This window comes from Neolamprologus multifasciatus, chromosome 9 (assembly GCF_963576455.1).
Source record: "Neolamprologus multifasciatus chromosome 9, fNeoMul1.2, whole genome shotgun sequence".
NCBI lineage: Eukaryota > Metazoa > Chordata > Actinopteri > Cichliformes > Cichlidae > Neolamprologus > Neolamprologus multifasciatus.
Window position 1 is genome coordinate 4,851,977 of NC_140447.1, and position 16,307 is coordinate 4,868,283.

Here is a 16,307-nt window from a genome sequence, read left to right on the forward strand (position 1 = left end):
TTGGAGGTAGGGCTGTGCGATATGACCTAAATCTCATATCCCGATATAAGACATCTATCGTCCCGATAACGATATAAATCACAAAAATGTAACATTTTCTGTAAATTCTGTGAATCTCGGGCAGCTCGACTTGCGTGAAGTGTTTCCAGCTGGGCGTCATGTAGCTGGAGTCGAGTGTTTTAACAGATGCATGAAACGATACATTTTTAGACATAAGTTGTAACGGCGCTGTTTTCTTTGTATTTATTACACGGCGTGCTGCGGGGAAAAGCCTGTTCTAACATTTGAGTCCTAAGGTTTATTTTTTAGCACCTGGCGGCTCTTTTTTAATTCTTATCCATAAATAATCTGCTCTTTCATGTGATTCAGTTTATTTTCAAAAGTCTCAACAGGATCTTGAGCTTTATTGAGAAAGGTTTATGTGGAACATAAACAAGCGGACACGCGATGCTGTTACCGTCGTTTTTGCTAACGACAACGCATAAAACAGGCAGGTAATGTAAAACAATTTTTACAAAAACAAATATATATCTCTTTGTGGAATACCCCTCTAAACTGTTAAAAGGATTTCGAGATTATCTCACAACCACATATTTGAGACTACGAAAAAATACAAACATGTGCCTAATTACCATCATGATAACGCACTCATGTTGTTTAGCGTTGTTCATTTCATGCTAGCACACATACACATAGCTCAACAGCATGAACTACCGACTGTGTAACGCGGACACTTATTGAAATAAGTATATTCACAATACACACGTGCATTACCGGCAAATACGACAACCGGTAGCAACGGACAGCAGGGATAACAAGTTTTCAGCTTTTGGCAGAAAGTTCAAATGCACGGAGCTAGAACTGCCACATCAACTTCCCGGGCAAGAATGCAATGCATTATGGGAAATGTTGTCCCCACGGAAAACCGCCAAAACGTTACACCGTTGTAATTTGAAGTAACATCACGTATTTGTCACATTCGATAACTTCTAAAGTTACAATTACTTGGATTCGAATTTATTTATAACAAACATTCACTGTGCACAAAGTGCGAATATATTTCCAGTTAAAAATAAAAAAGACTGTTTATCGAAATAAATTTAAACAAAACAAAACAAAAAACACGTTAGACTTACCAAATTCAGGGCTGCTGATGAAAAATTAAGGTGGTGGTCGTGGTGGTTTGAAGTTGGGGACCCTTAATCCACACGGGCTGGCCAAATCTTCCCCGCATCAAGGTAAATTCAAGATGGCCGACTCAGCTTTTCTGAGGGAGCGACAAGACTCCACCCACCAGAACATCACTAATACATGCTTCTTAAACTTTTTGAGCGTTCCAAACAAATTAGCTAAAAAATATTGAGCCCTATTCAATTAAAGTTGCATAAAGGCCAACAGAGCTCCATACTTTATAGTTTGCTCAACCACAAAACGACATTTGAGTGTTATGAGCTTATTAGTTATGAGCTAGAACAACTGTTAGGGATTACAGTGTAGCAAGTTGATAAAAATTGAGTTCAGTCAACTTAATATTTTTAATTAAGCACAATATTACATTTTGCAGTGCAGGAGGAGAGTGGAGCACAGGAGGGCAGCAAGAACGGGGAGTGTGGAGACACAGGAGCAGAGAGAACAAAGCACAGACACTTGGGAGAAGGCACAACACGGAGTCAAGGGAGCACACTGGGGATTTTACTGTAAATAAATGCACTGTTCACCACACAGAGTCCTGCATTTTGGGTACTTTTTTCCCACTGCCGGCACCAGCGCCGGCGCTTCTCACTGCAGCAGGATTCCCGGACTGCTCAACAGCCGGCTGTGGTGAGCAGAAAGGACAATTTTTCATTTTTCCACTCCGTCTGTTGGTTTTTCAAACTGTGAGACTGCTAATCAGTGTTGGTCAAGTTGCTTGAAAAAAGTAATCAGTAACTAATTACTGATCACTTCCCCAAAAAAGTAATCCCATTACTTTACTGATTACTTATTTTCAAAAGTAATTAATTACTTAGTTACTTAGTTACTTTTTAAAAACACGATTTACAACCTGAATAGGTGATAAAGTGATAGATGTTTCAGCCCAATTCTACTTTTTCTGCATAATCATCATACAAAATGTAATCAAATGGAAAAGTCTCTTTTTAAAACTTGTTTTATTAGTTTTAATCTTTTAACTTTATGCATCAAGCAAAAATTTAATTATCTGCAACATTCTCTGACTGGAAGAAATTAGTTTAACATTTAAACCTATTTTCTGCACATTCCAGCACATAAAATAAAATATTTTGTGTGTTTACACTCAGTCTTTCAAATAGATGCAAGTAAAACACAGCAGAAAATAAATAAAATCAAAGACTAGCGGTCCTGTTGCTCTATTTTCACCTGTAAAGCAGGAGTGGGGTAGGCGGAGGTTTACCCTGGTGCAGGTGTGCAGCGGTCAGTGGAAGAATCCGCGAGTTTCTCTGTGAGTTTCCCATTACGTCGTAGCTACTCGGTGCTTGCTCGGAAGTTTAGGATTTTTTTCGCTGTAAAAAGAAGTTTTCTTCCCACGCACAACGGACACTAATGTTTTTGTCACTTTTTATGGAATCAAACTCAAAGTAAGGTCAGTACTTCCACGCTTTAAACGCTGCACGCTCATACTCTCTCTGCACTCGATATATGATCCATTGTTGATCTGCACACAGCTGTTGTCACGAACGTCGCACTCGCTTACGTCACTGTCATGAGACATTCTCGCAAAAAAATCACGGTTTTAGTAACGCAGTAACGCAGCGTTCCTACGGGAAAGTAACGGTAATCTAATTACCGTTTTTGCAATAGTAATCCCTTACTTTACTCGTTACTTGAAAAAAGTAATCGGATTACAGTAATGCGTTACAAGTAAGGCGTTACTGCCCAGCCTGAAGCTAAGCAGACTGCGGTTCGGCCATCTGCTCCATCTACAGCAGCCTCCACTCCACCAATAGCTTAGGCCCCTGTTCAACCACCTGCAGCTCAGTTTTCCGCTCTGTCTCCTGCTCAGCAGCCATTAGCTCTTCCCACAGTTCAGCTATCTGTTCAGCTAGGGGTCTCCTTGGGTGGAGGTAGACCTAGGGGCCCATCCAGCTGTTGTCTGTTCCTACTGGGGGTTCTGGAGAAACGCGACAGCTGTTGTCTACCCTTGCTGGAGGTTCTGAGGGGCCCGTCCAGCCATCTGCCTTCACTGGAGGGTCTGAAGGGCTCATCCAGATCTCAACTACACCATGTGAGGACACACTCACCGGTCCTCACAAGTTTGAAGGCCTTTTTGAGGCTCAAAATGTGGTTTTACTGTCAGGGTTACGACTAGGTTATGGTTAGGTTTAGGGTAAGGATTAGGGTTAGGCATTCATTTTAATGGTTATGGTTAGGGTAAGGGGCTAGGGAAACCATTATGTCAATGAAGATCCTCACTAAGATAGCTGAACGGGCTTGTGTGTGTGGTCTGACAGGTCAGCTTTAATGAACTAAGAGGGTGAATAGCGCATCAATGAAATCGATAGCAGAATTAACACATTGACATGTTAGACTCATTTGTTTCCTGACATTTCTCTCCATGCAATTAAGCTGCTCAGATATGCAAGTCAGATGTGATTAATACAGGCTGGCTGGTGATTCTCACCTCGGTTAAGCATTCTGAGGGTGAAGCATTTCAGATCTTTTCCAACAATGGATGGCAAAATGTGACCAGTTAGATTTAGGGAGAAGGAAGGGAGAAGTCGGACACTGGTAAAAGGTAACATTCCTTTCTTTACACAGACTTACTTGTTAGTAATTGCAAATACTGTTAAGCATAGTCCTCTGATGTTTTTTGCCTGTCCTGTCACCCTGTTGGGTGTTAAAGGTTGCAGACCCCTGGCCTAGGGGAATCGTGTATAATGTAAACAGAATTGGTCCTAGCACTGAACCCTGTGGAACTCCATAATTGACCTTAATAAAGCATTACTGTGTTTTATTCTACTTGGATCCATTTGTGTTAAGACGGGTTACTTGCTTGGGCCCATAGACCTAATATGCAAGCCAAACAGATGAAAAAATGTTGTTACTCATGACTGAAATGTGCTATTCAAGTTCCAGGAAGGAGTCAGCCTCACTACTTTCCTGGAGAAAGCTGAGACCAGGCAGCCCTTCCTTCTCTGCATTGGTGAGCAAAAGAAGAACATTCAGAGGTTCTTTATCATTGTAGACCAGAAAGCTATCCCATGTGATCCTCCAACTTCAGTGGCTGCTTATGATGGGATATTCAAAGCACTCTTTGTCTTCAGCCTCTCATATGATGAAGCTCTTTCCAGTTTTTACACCTTCAAGCCAGGTCCAACAACATTGATGTTGGAAACATAAAAGAAAGGCCTTGAGTCAAGGAACTGAGAGCCCGTCTGCTGCGAGACCGTTAAAATGCCCACAAGGTCCACACGCTTGTAGCAGGGTTTAAAAAACTGTTTGACAATGTCCAAATGCTTTGTTTGTAAAACATGCCACAAAAATTGTTCAGCCCTTGTCAACATTTAAAATGTCATCATGGTTTATATCCAAACAAAAATCTGTGTTTAAAATGTGGAGAGCAGGGATGTTTTTCATCTTTTGGTACTTACAATGGCTTTAGAAAACATCTCCATAATGCACATAGTCGTTGTCACGATAAACATGTAGGGACGAAACAGGAAGTTGCCCAACAAACATTCTCAAGGAGACTTTTTTAGTGATCAACCATCTACTTCTGCATCTATATCATAGGTTAGCTAAAGCACTTCTGGATGGATGCAAACTGCATTTCGTTGCCCTGTACCTGTGCATGTGCAATGACAATAAAGTTGAATTCTATTCTATTCTATTCTAGGTTCCCACTGTTATTTCACAGGACTTGCTTGTTGGAATGTGTGGATCTACTGTCGCTCACTTCTGGTCTTACTTTGTGCTGTTCAAACAATAGTTTGTTCTGTTGAGGAAGTTGTCAGTCATGTTCAGAGTCAAGCAAGAGAAGTAGTACTCCAAACATTTTTCCCTGCTAGTAAGGAATCAGACATTTACAAAAGAGTTGAGCACAATTTAAACCAATTAGATAACCCCTTTTCAAAATGTAACACTGAGAAAAAAAGACAGAAATATTATGATGAAAAATGGGAAATAGTTGAGCCTAAATAATTTGTACTTGGTGTAAGATTGGATACACGTAGACATAGAACTACAGGTGTTTGTCAGACAAATACATGTGTTTGCCCATTTTAGGTACGATAAATTTAATTTTCAAAAATAAAGAAATTAGATAATGCTTCTTGCATGAGAAACAAACACAAGCTGGGTTATACAAAGACATTAACAATGGATTATATTTCCAAAACCATCCTCTGTTTTCACAACAGCAACATGCTCTACAGATTATACTGTATTATGATGATTTTGAAACTGCCAACCCATTACGTTCGAAGAAAGGGATCCACAAACTGGGCTGTATTTATTTCACTATAAAAAACCTCCCACCAAAGGTTAACTCTGTGCTGATGAATGTACATCTAGCTGCTCTTATCTACACAGAAGACTTAAAGAAATATGGTTTTGAAGAAATACTGAAGCCTTTGATGGATGACTTGAACATTTTAGAAACTATAGGAATCCTGCTTCCCTTTACTGAAGAGCCAGTGTTTGGTTCTGTTGTTCAAGTTACATGAGACAATCTTGCTTTAAATGGCTTACTAGGTTGTGTTGAATCGTTTAGTACAACACACTGATGTAGGTTTTGTTTAGTAAACAAGGAAGAAATTCAGTCTGTGTTTAATGAAGACAGCTCTGACCTTGTTCTGTGCTCCAGAGGACTTCATATTGAACACTGTAAAGCATTAAGTGTAGACCCTGATCTCTCTTCCGTCTATGGAGTTTAAAGATCTTGTGTGCTCAGTTCATTGGAATATTTTCCAGCACTGACAATTATGCAGTTGCTATAATGCACGATTTATTGGAAGGAGTTGTGCAGTATGAGCTCAAACTTTTTTTTTGTAAATGACCTGTATTTGTATAGTGCTTTACTAGTCCCTAAGGACCCCAAAGCGCTTTACACATCCAGTCATCCACCTATTCACACACACATTCACACACTGGTGATGGCAGCTACATTGCAGCCACAGCCACCCTGGGGCGCACTGACAGAGGCGAGGCTGCCGAACACTGGCGCCACCGGGCCCTCTGACCACCACCAGTAGGCAACAGGTGAAGTGTCTTGCCCAAGGACACAACGACCGAGACTGTCGGAGCCAGGGCTCGAACCGGCAACCTTCCGATTACAAGACGAACTCCCAACTCTTGAGCCACGATCGCCAATACATGATCAAAAATGGCTACATCTCCATTAGCACGTTACTTGACAGGATACAGATTTTTAATTGTGGTTTTGTAGAGTTAAAAATAAACCAAGTGGGTTAAAAATAGATGATAACAGCAAACACTTTTTTAAATGCCATTCAGTCATTATGTATCCTACACAATACTCCACTCATTTTTGGAGACATAGTTGAGCGGGACAATAGCCACTGGAACCTTGTTCTCCTGTTGTTGGAAATTGTTGGTATTGTGTTGTCCCCAGTCCTTACTGATGGCATGATATGTTACTTGAAACATCTGATCTGTGATCACGATGACATGTTTAAAAACTTGTTCCCTGGTAGAAAATTAATTTGTAAACACCAATGATTCACTATCCAAGGTGTATTAAGAAAATTCAATTCAATTCAATTCAATTTTATTTATATAGCGCCAAATCACAACAAAAGTCGCCTCAAGGTGCTTCATAGATACAGAGAAAAACCCAACAATCATATGACCCCCTATGAGCAAGCACTTTGGCGACAGTGGGAAGGAAAAACTCCCTTTTAACAGGAAGAAACCTCTGGCAGAACCAGGCTCAGGGAGGGGCGGCCATCTGCTGCGACCGGTTGGGGTGAGAGAAGGAAGACAGGATAAAAGACATGCTGTGGAAGAGAGACAGAGATTAATAACAGATATGATTCAACACAGAGAGGTCTGTTAATACATAGTGAGTGAGAAAGGTGACTGGAAAGGAAAAACTCAATGCATCATGGGAATCCCCCGGCAGCCTACATCTATTGCAGCATAACTAAAGGAGGATTCAGGGTCACCTGGTCCAGCCTTAACTATATGCTTTAGCAAAAAGGAAAGTTTGAAGCCTAATCTTAAAAGTAGAGATAGTGTCTGTCTCCCGAATCCAAACTGGAAGCTGGTTCCACAGAAGAGGGGCCTGAAAACTGAAGGCTCTCCCTCCCATTCTACTTTTAAATACTCTAGGAACAACAAGTAGGCCTGCAGAGCGGGAGCGAAGTGCTCTAATAGGGTGATATGGTACTACAAGGTCATTAAGATAAGATGGGGCCTGATTATTTAAGACCTTGTATGTGAGGAGCAGGATTTTGAATTCTGGATTTAACAGGAAGCCAATGAAGGGAAGCCAATACAGGAGAAATATGCTCTCTCTTTCTAGTCCCTGTCAGTACTCTTGCTGCAGCATTTTGGATTAACTGAAGGCTTTTCAGTGAGTTTTTTGGACATCCTGATAATAATGAATTGCAGTAGTCCAGCCTGGAAGTAATAAATGCATGAACTAGTTTTTCAGCGTCACTCTGAGACAGGATATTTCTAATTTTAGAGATGTTGCGCAAATGGAAGAACGCAGTCTTACATATTTGTTTAATATGTGCGTTGAAGGACATATCCTGGTCAAAAATGACTCCAACGTTCCTCACAGTGTTACTGGAGGCCAAGGTAATGCCATCCAGAGTAAGAATCTGGTTAGATACCATATTTCTAAGCTTTTCAGCGCCGAGTACAATGACCTCAGTTTTATCTGAGTTAAGAAGCAGAAAGTTAGTGGCCATCCAAGTCTTTATGTCTTTAAGACATTCCTGCAGTTTAACTAGTTGGTGTGTGTTATCTGGCTTCATGGACAGATAGAGCTGGGTGTCATCTGCATAGCAGTGAAAATGTATGCTATGTCTTCTAATGATGCTGCCTAGGGGAATTATGTATAATGTAAACAGAATTGGTCCTAGCACTGAACCCTGTGGAACTCCATAATTAACCTCAGTGTGTGAAGAGGACTCTCCATTTACATGCACAAATTGGAGTCTATTAGATAGATATGATACAAACCACTGCAGTGCAATACCTGTAATACCTACAGCATGTTCTAATCGCTCTAATAGGATATTATGGTCAACAGTATCGAATGCTGCACTAAGGTCAAGAAGGACAAGCACAGAGATGAGTCCACTGTCAGAGGCCATTAGAAGATCATTTGTAACCTTCACTAAAGCTGTTTCTGTGCTGTGATGAGCTCTGAAACCTGACTGAAACTCTTCAAATAAACCATTCCTCTGCAGATGATCTGTTAGCTGTTTGACAACTACTCTTTCCAGGATTTTTGATATGAAAGGAAGGTTGGAGATTGGCCTATAATTAGCTAAGACTGCTGGGTCTAGAGATGGCTTTTTGAGTAAAGGTTTAACTGCAGCCACCTTGAAGGCCTGTGGTACATAGCCGATTATTAGAGATAGGTTGATCATATATAAGATCGAAGAATTAATCAATGGCAGGACTTCTTTGAGCAGTTTTGTAGGAATGGGGTCTAAAAGACACGTTGATGGTTTGGAGGAAGTAATTATTGAAGTTAACTCAGAAAGATCGATTGGAGAAAAAGAGTCTAACTTAACATCAATGGTACTAAGAGTAGCTGTAGATAATATTACATCTGTGGGATGATTATTGGTAATTTTTTCTCTAATGATAAAAATTTTATTTGTGAAGAAGTTCATGAAGTCATCACTAGTTAACGTTAAAGGGATGGTTGGCTCAAAAGAGCTCTGACTTTTTGTCAGCCTGGCTACAGTGCTGAAGAGAAACCTGGGGTTGTTCTTATTTTCTTCAATCAGTGATGAGTAGTAAGCTGTTCTGGCTTTGCGGAGGGCTTTCTTATAAAGCAACAAACTATTTCTCCAGGCTAAATGATGATCCTCTAAATTTGTGACACGCCATTTCCTCTCCAGATTACGAGTCATCTGCTTTAGGGTACGTGTTTGAGAATGATACCACGGGATAAGGTACTTCTGATTAGAGACCTTAGTTTTCACAGGAGCTACAGTATCCAGAGTCGTACGTAGTGAGGAGGTGAAATTATTAACAAGATAATCGACCTCTGTTGGGGTAGCGTTCAGATAGCTGCTCTGCTCTATGTTGGTACAGGGCATTGACGATGATAACAGTGGGTGGATTATATTCTTAAACTTAGTTACAGCGCTTTCAGAAAGACATCTACTTTGATAAAGTCTACTCTCCACTGCTGCATAATCAATTATTGTAAATGTAAATGTTATCAAGAAATGATCAGACAGGAGAGGGTTTTCAGGAAACACTGTTAAATGTTCAGTTTCTATGCCATATGTTAAAACAAGATCTAGAGTGTGATTAAAGTGGTGGGTGGGTTCTGTTACATTTTGAGAGAAACCAATTGAGTCTAACAACAGATTAAATGCCATGTTGAGGCTGTCATTTTTAGCATCTACATGGATGTTAAAATCACCCACAATAATTATTTTATCTGAGCTCAGAACTAAATTAGATATAAAGTCTGAGAAATCAGACAGAAACTCTGTGTAAGGCCCAGGTGGACGATAGATGATAACAAGTAAGACTGGTTTCTGAGTTTCACAGCTGGGGTGGACAATGTTAAGCATCAGGCTTTCAAATGAATTAAAAGTCTGTCTTGGTCTTTCATTAATTAATAGACTGGTGTGAAAAATTGCTGCCACACCACCCCCTCGACCTGTGCTTCGAGATTTCTGGCAGTTAGAATGACTCGGGGGTGTTGATTCATTTAAACTAACATAATCATCCTGCTGCAACCAGGTTTCTGTAAGGCAGAGTAAATCAATTTGTTGATCAATTATTAAGTCATGTACTAACAGAGACTTGGAGGAGAGAGACCTAATATTTAATAATCCACATTTCACTGTTTTACTCTTTGGTTCAGATGTGGATACTGTATTGTTCTTTCTTTGTAAATGTTTAAGTTGTTTGTTGCTGGTTTTTAGTTTGTTTTTTGTCTTTTTGGAAGCAGACACAGTCTCTATGGAGATGGGTTTTTGGGGGGGTAGCAGGAGGAGAGAAGCTGCAGAGAGGCATGTAAGACTGCAACTCTGCTTCCTGGTCCCAACTCTGGATAGTCATATTTTGAGGGGTTTAATAAATTTGTCGATATTTCTAGAAATGAGAGCTGCTCCATCCAAACTGGGATGGATGCCATCTCTCCTAACAAGACCAGGTTTCCTCCAGAAGGTTTGCCAATTATCTATGAAGCCCACATCATTTCTGGGACACCACTCAGACAGCCAGCAATTTAAGGAGAACATGCGGCTAAACATGTCACTCCTGGTCTGATTGGGGAGGGGACCAGAGAAAACTACAGAGTCCGACATTGTTTTGGCATAGTTGCACACCGATTCAATGTTGATTTTAGTGACCTCCGATTGGCGTAACCGGGTGTCATTACTGCCAACGTGAATTATGATTTTACTGAATTTACGTTTACCCTTAGCCAGCAGTTTTAAATTTCCTTCAATGTCGCCTGCTCTGGCCCCTGGAAGACAATTGACTATGGTTGCCGGTGTCTCTAGCTTCACATGTCTGAGAACAGAATCACCAATTACCAGAGTTTGACCCCCAGCGGGTGTGTCACCGAGTGGGGAAAAACGGTTAGACAAATGAACGGGTTGGTGGTGTACCTGGGGCTTCTGTTTAGGACTATGCTGCCTCCTCACCGTTACCCAGCCGTCTTTCCCCAGCTGCTTGGGATCTGCCGGGGAACAGCTAGCGGGGCCTACGCTATCTTCGGCTGCACCAGCTACAGGGGCCTGGCTAGCTAAGGGTGAGTGAAGGGTGCTAAGCCGAGTCTCCAATTCAGTAATCCTGGCCTCCAGAGCTGCAAATATGCTACATTTGTTACAGATATCATTACTGCTAAAGGAGGCCGAGGAGTAACTAAACATCTGACACAATGAGCAAGGAAGTGCAGGAGGGACAGGTGAAGTAGCCATGGTGCTAACGGGTCGGCTACGAGCTAAGCTAGCGAAACAGTACAGAGACAGTGAGTGAATACTTTGCTATAAATTAGGTAGTGAGTACACAGAAAGTGTGCTTCGGATGAAGCACGTGAAGATTATACTCTTAAAAAAGAATGTATTTAAAAGTTGTTAATTAAACTGCTAAGCAAATAAGCTACTCAGAAACACCACTGTGTTTGAGCAGGAACAGGAAGTGATACTATACCACAGAGCGAGCGAACACCAAGTGACAGCGCCACCGACAGGAGGCCCTCTTATCCACACAATGTCTTTTAAAAAGGCCGTCAAAAATTTTAAAAACCTTACAAAATCTCTAGTAAAGCAACATCAGGTTCAACTGGCCTTTTACTATGAAAACTATTGTTTTAAAAGGTTTCAGTCCTTTAAAATAAAAAAGAGTTAATAGCATTGAAGGTGGACATTTATTGTGCGAGTCATTAAATGCAGATTCATGTGTAAATGTTTCAACTACAAATTGGGTTAGAAATTATGTCACTGAATACCAGGTTGGCTCGTTTTTATGCACTGGAATTGCCAGTGATCTACCAGTCTTTAAGAACATTTGCTGTATCATAATACATGAACAACATGCATTCATAATAGGCTGTACTGTCAACACCTTATACTTTGATGAACAGTTTCATGGATACTGTATTGAAGAAAAGAGTAATGAGCATGTTGTTATTTGCATTGACCAGCTCACCTATGTCAGACCCTTTGATAAGCAATATTCTAATGAAAGTGGGAACATATACATTATTCCATATTGTTACATGTTTTAGAAATTGTGGTACATATAAAAAGAAATGTTTTTCAGAAAAACATTGGGTCTTTTTAATATTTTTCCCAAGAAATTTCTAAAAGATCAGAACAGTAAAATTTACACCTTTAAGAATTAATTAGAAGATGACTCTTATGTAGTTAAAATAAAATACTCTGTGAGACTTCATATATACACTCTCAACACTTAGTTAGTGTTAATGAGTGTTAAATTATCAACTACAGACAGGTTTGATATTTAACACTAAATCAGAGTTAATGTACCAACTTTCCAGTTAAATTAACACTCACTGGTGTGGACCTATATAGACACTTTAATAGTGTTGAAAATCAAATCTGACTGTGTTAATTTGGGCATGCTGGATTTGCTGTGTAATTATATATGTAAGTAATCGCTGGTGTTGTAAATAAAACCTTCTGTTTGCACAGTACAGAGTCAGCAAACATGACACCAGATTTTTAAGATTTTTATATTCCCAGTTCATGAGGACGGTCTTCTTAGCAATGCATAAGGCAGTGAGAGCCATGTGGACTGTATTCATCTCAGTAGTGACTACGTTCACACTGCAGGCAAAGCGCATCAAATCATGCTATGACAGTGTGAACGCCACAAATCTGATATTTTCAAATCCGATCTGGGTAACTTTCGTATGTGGTACTCAATCCGATACATATCTGATGTTTTAGAAAGCGACTGTCGTTTGAATGGTCATGTCGCATTAAATCCGTCTTTTATGTCACTGACACAAGACAAGATGCCGGTTATTAGCGCCGGAGAAGACATCATGAACGCTTCCTGGCCATCCAGTGTAGATGTCAGTGAAACTGTTGGGAAGACAGCGTTGGAGAAACGTGAACATTTTATTTGTTCTGTATAATCTGCAGATTCTGACAGAATTCTGCAGCTATCCTTTGAAGCACCGCTCCTCTAAAACAGCAATAAGGATCATTATTAGGCCAAATGTAAATAACAAAATTACTTTATAACTTAAAGCAAAATTGGGAAACGTAAAGTCAGAAACAAGTCTTTATATTAAGGCCATCAGTCAAACAATACTGTTTGGTCTGGGTGTAAACAGAGCGCGTCGTGTGTGAAGTCTTCTTTTGTGCATGCGGCCGCTTTGAGGGTTCACACTAGAGCGCGTTTGCTGTCACATTTTATTTGTAGTGTGAACGAGCAGACAAAAAAATCTGATTTGATCAAAAAATCATAATGGAGCATTAAGACCTGCAGAGTGAACGTAGCCTAAGTCACCCAACAAGCAAACTGAAGTGGAGGCTGGAATGTTACATTTTAGACACTTTGATGTGTCTTCACATATCCAGCATCAAAACCTCTGAACTGGTGGACAGAACCAAAGAGTGTGGATGTGATTGTCAGGTGTATTGCCTTGACAGACAGTTGTTAGACGACGTGAAACCCATCGTCAACATCTGTTGACCTGTATAGTGCATTCTATGTAGTAGAGTGCACTAATCAATTTAAAGGTTTTTAAACATATTTAAGACCAGACGTTGTGGTCCAAGCTGATTAATCTGCCTCCGAATTTGCAATAGGAAAGGATGTTGATTCATCTATTTTGGTGTTCTGTATATTTTAGGCAGTAATTTGGGGGTTTCCGATTGAGGAATTGCACCTCATTTGGTGGTGTTTGCAATATGACTTAATTAAGCTTACATTTCTTTTTTTACTATAGATTTAATTTTTTATTATTCTGAAAATCTGTTCTTGATAGTCCCATAATGTATAACTAATCTGTCAAAAGTCTGTTCCTTCAAATATATGTTCCAGGTATTTAATCCCTTTACAACTCCAGTCTGGGAAGTTAATCATATTATTGTTTTGTAGCATGTCAACGTTGTTCTAGATGGGGTTGTGTTTGCATTGGATTAAAGAAGACTAATTTTTAGAAACTCCCACCATGCTTTCAGAGTGGAGCTGATGTTTGAGCTAAAGAATGGGTAGTCAGAAATCTATATATTATTGCATCAAATTAAGTAACCTACATGTATTTATTGATGACAGCCTAACTTTTATGAAACCAGTTCAGTCAGGATGTATTATAAGGAGGGTTATCTTCTCTAATATTTATGAGATAGCTTTCCAGATTATTTTAAGGTCCACATTAGTAAGGGATATTGGACAATAGCTGGTGGGAAATACAGGGTCTTTGCCTGGTTTTAGCAGGTGACTAATGTTGGCAGAATTCATCTTTGGTAGTGGCCATTTTCCCTTGATTTCCTGCAACATCCTGTGAATGCTGGTGCCGAATTGTCTAGAATGCTTTTTAGAATCCAGGTGGAAATCCATCTGGACCTGGAACCTTGTTATTGGGCATACTTTTCAGGGCTTCCTGGAGTACACTGGATGTCAGTGGTGAATCCAGTGCCATCGCTTGACTGCCTGATAATTTCGGAAGGGTTACATTGTCAACAAACTATTCACTTTTATCTTTAGATGGGTTTATCTGTGGTGAATATAAAGTTCTGTAAATGTCCCTGAAATGGTTGGTTATTCTTTCAGGATCACATACTGTATTCCTAGTTAAATCTTTGATGGCACATATAGTTATTTTTTCTTTATTTATTTTTAAATGGTTAGCTAGAAATTGACCTGATTTGTTATCATGATCAAAATGTTGCAAGTTGAAGTCTTTGTCCTAAGAATTTAGCTTTTTTAATAATTATTTCATTTAATTCTAGTTTTGTTATACATATTTTGTTCAGCATTTCCTGTTTCTGGGAGGACACATAAGCTTGTTCTAAGGATTTTTTCTAATTCCTAATTTTTGTTTTCACTTTTCGGTGCAGTGAGAGAAGGGAGGAGCAAGAAAAATATGGAAAAAGGGTAAGTGGGAGAGATGAAATAGAAAACTTGAAAGAAAAAGAGAACATTGTAATAAACACTTTTATGCTACAGAGATTGATGGTGATTTATGTATTATGACATTGAATTAACAAATTGACATTAATAAGTCAGAAAGTGTCAGGCGTTGTGGAGTGGAGGCGAGGAAGAAGGAACCCAAACGCAGGACTCGCAGGTAGGTGAAGCTGGGTGATTTATTGATGATGGAGTGAACACACAGAACAGAGGAAGGACATGGCTGGCTGGACGACTGACTGACTGACTGAATGAATGAAGGACGGACGGACTGGCTGACTGGCTGACCGAACACTGGCGGAAACAACAACACAACCTAAACATCATCAATGACACGACAAAGCACGAGTGGAAACAGAAGACTTAAATACACAGACTGATGAGGATGATAATGAGAGACCGGTGAGTACACAGCTGAACATAATCTGGCTAATGGCACGAGACGAGGTGACACAGGAACAAACAGGAAATGAAACAGGAAGTGGCAAAATAAACTGAACATGAACAAAACGGAAAGCACTGGGTCACTGACCCAGGAACCCTGACAGTACCCCCCCCTCCAAAGGCCGGCACCCGACGGCCAAAAGAAAGAAAAACCAGAACAGGGCGGGCGGAGGGGGCCCAGGACGGAGGGACGGAGTCCAAAACAGAAACAGTTCAGGTGGGCGGCCGCGTGGCCGGCGGCCGAGACGGGACAGTTCAGGTGGGCGGCCGCGTGGCCGGCGGCCGAGACGAGACAGTTCAGGTGGGCGGCCGCGTGGCCGGCGGCCGAGACGAGACAGTTCAGGTGGGCGGCCGCGAGAAAGACGGCGGCGGCCGCTGAGCTGGTCCGGTGGGCGGCCGCGAGGAAGGCGGCGACGGCCGCTGAGCTGGTCCGGTGGGCGGCCGCGAGGAAGGCGGCGGCGGCGGCCGCGGCGGCCGCGAGGAAGGCGGCGGCGGCTGAGCAGGTCCGGTGGGCGGCCGCGCCGGCGATGACGTCCAGAACGTGGCTGGGGCGACGGTGCGGCAGCCGCAGGACCAGGCGAAGCAGAGGCTGGCGACGCGGCAGCCGCAGGACCAGGCGAAGCAGAGGCTGGCGACGCGGCAGCCGCAGGACCAGGCGAAGCAGAGGCTGGCGACGCGGCAGCCGCTGGACCAGGCGAAGCTGAAGCTGAAGCCGAGTCCGGACCAGGCGAAGCAGACGCTGAAGCCGAAGCCGAGTCTGAGGCTGGCCCAGGCGAAGCAGACGCTGAAGCTGAAGCCGAGTCTGAGGCTGGCCCAGGCGAAGCAGACGCTGAAGCTGAAGCCGGGTCTGAGGCTGGACCAGGCGAAGCAGACGCTGAAGCTGAAGCCGAGTCTGAGGCTGGCCCAGGCGAAGCAGACGCTGAAGCTGAAGCCGGGTCTGAGGCTGGCCCAGGCGAAGCAGAAGCTGAAGCTGAAGCTGAGTCCGAGGCTGGCCCAGGCGACGATGATGAAGCCGGAGCCGGACCAGGCGACGGCGTGGGTGAAGCTGAGGCCGCAGCTGGCGA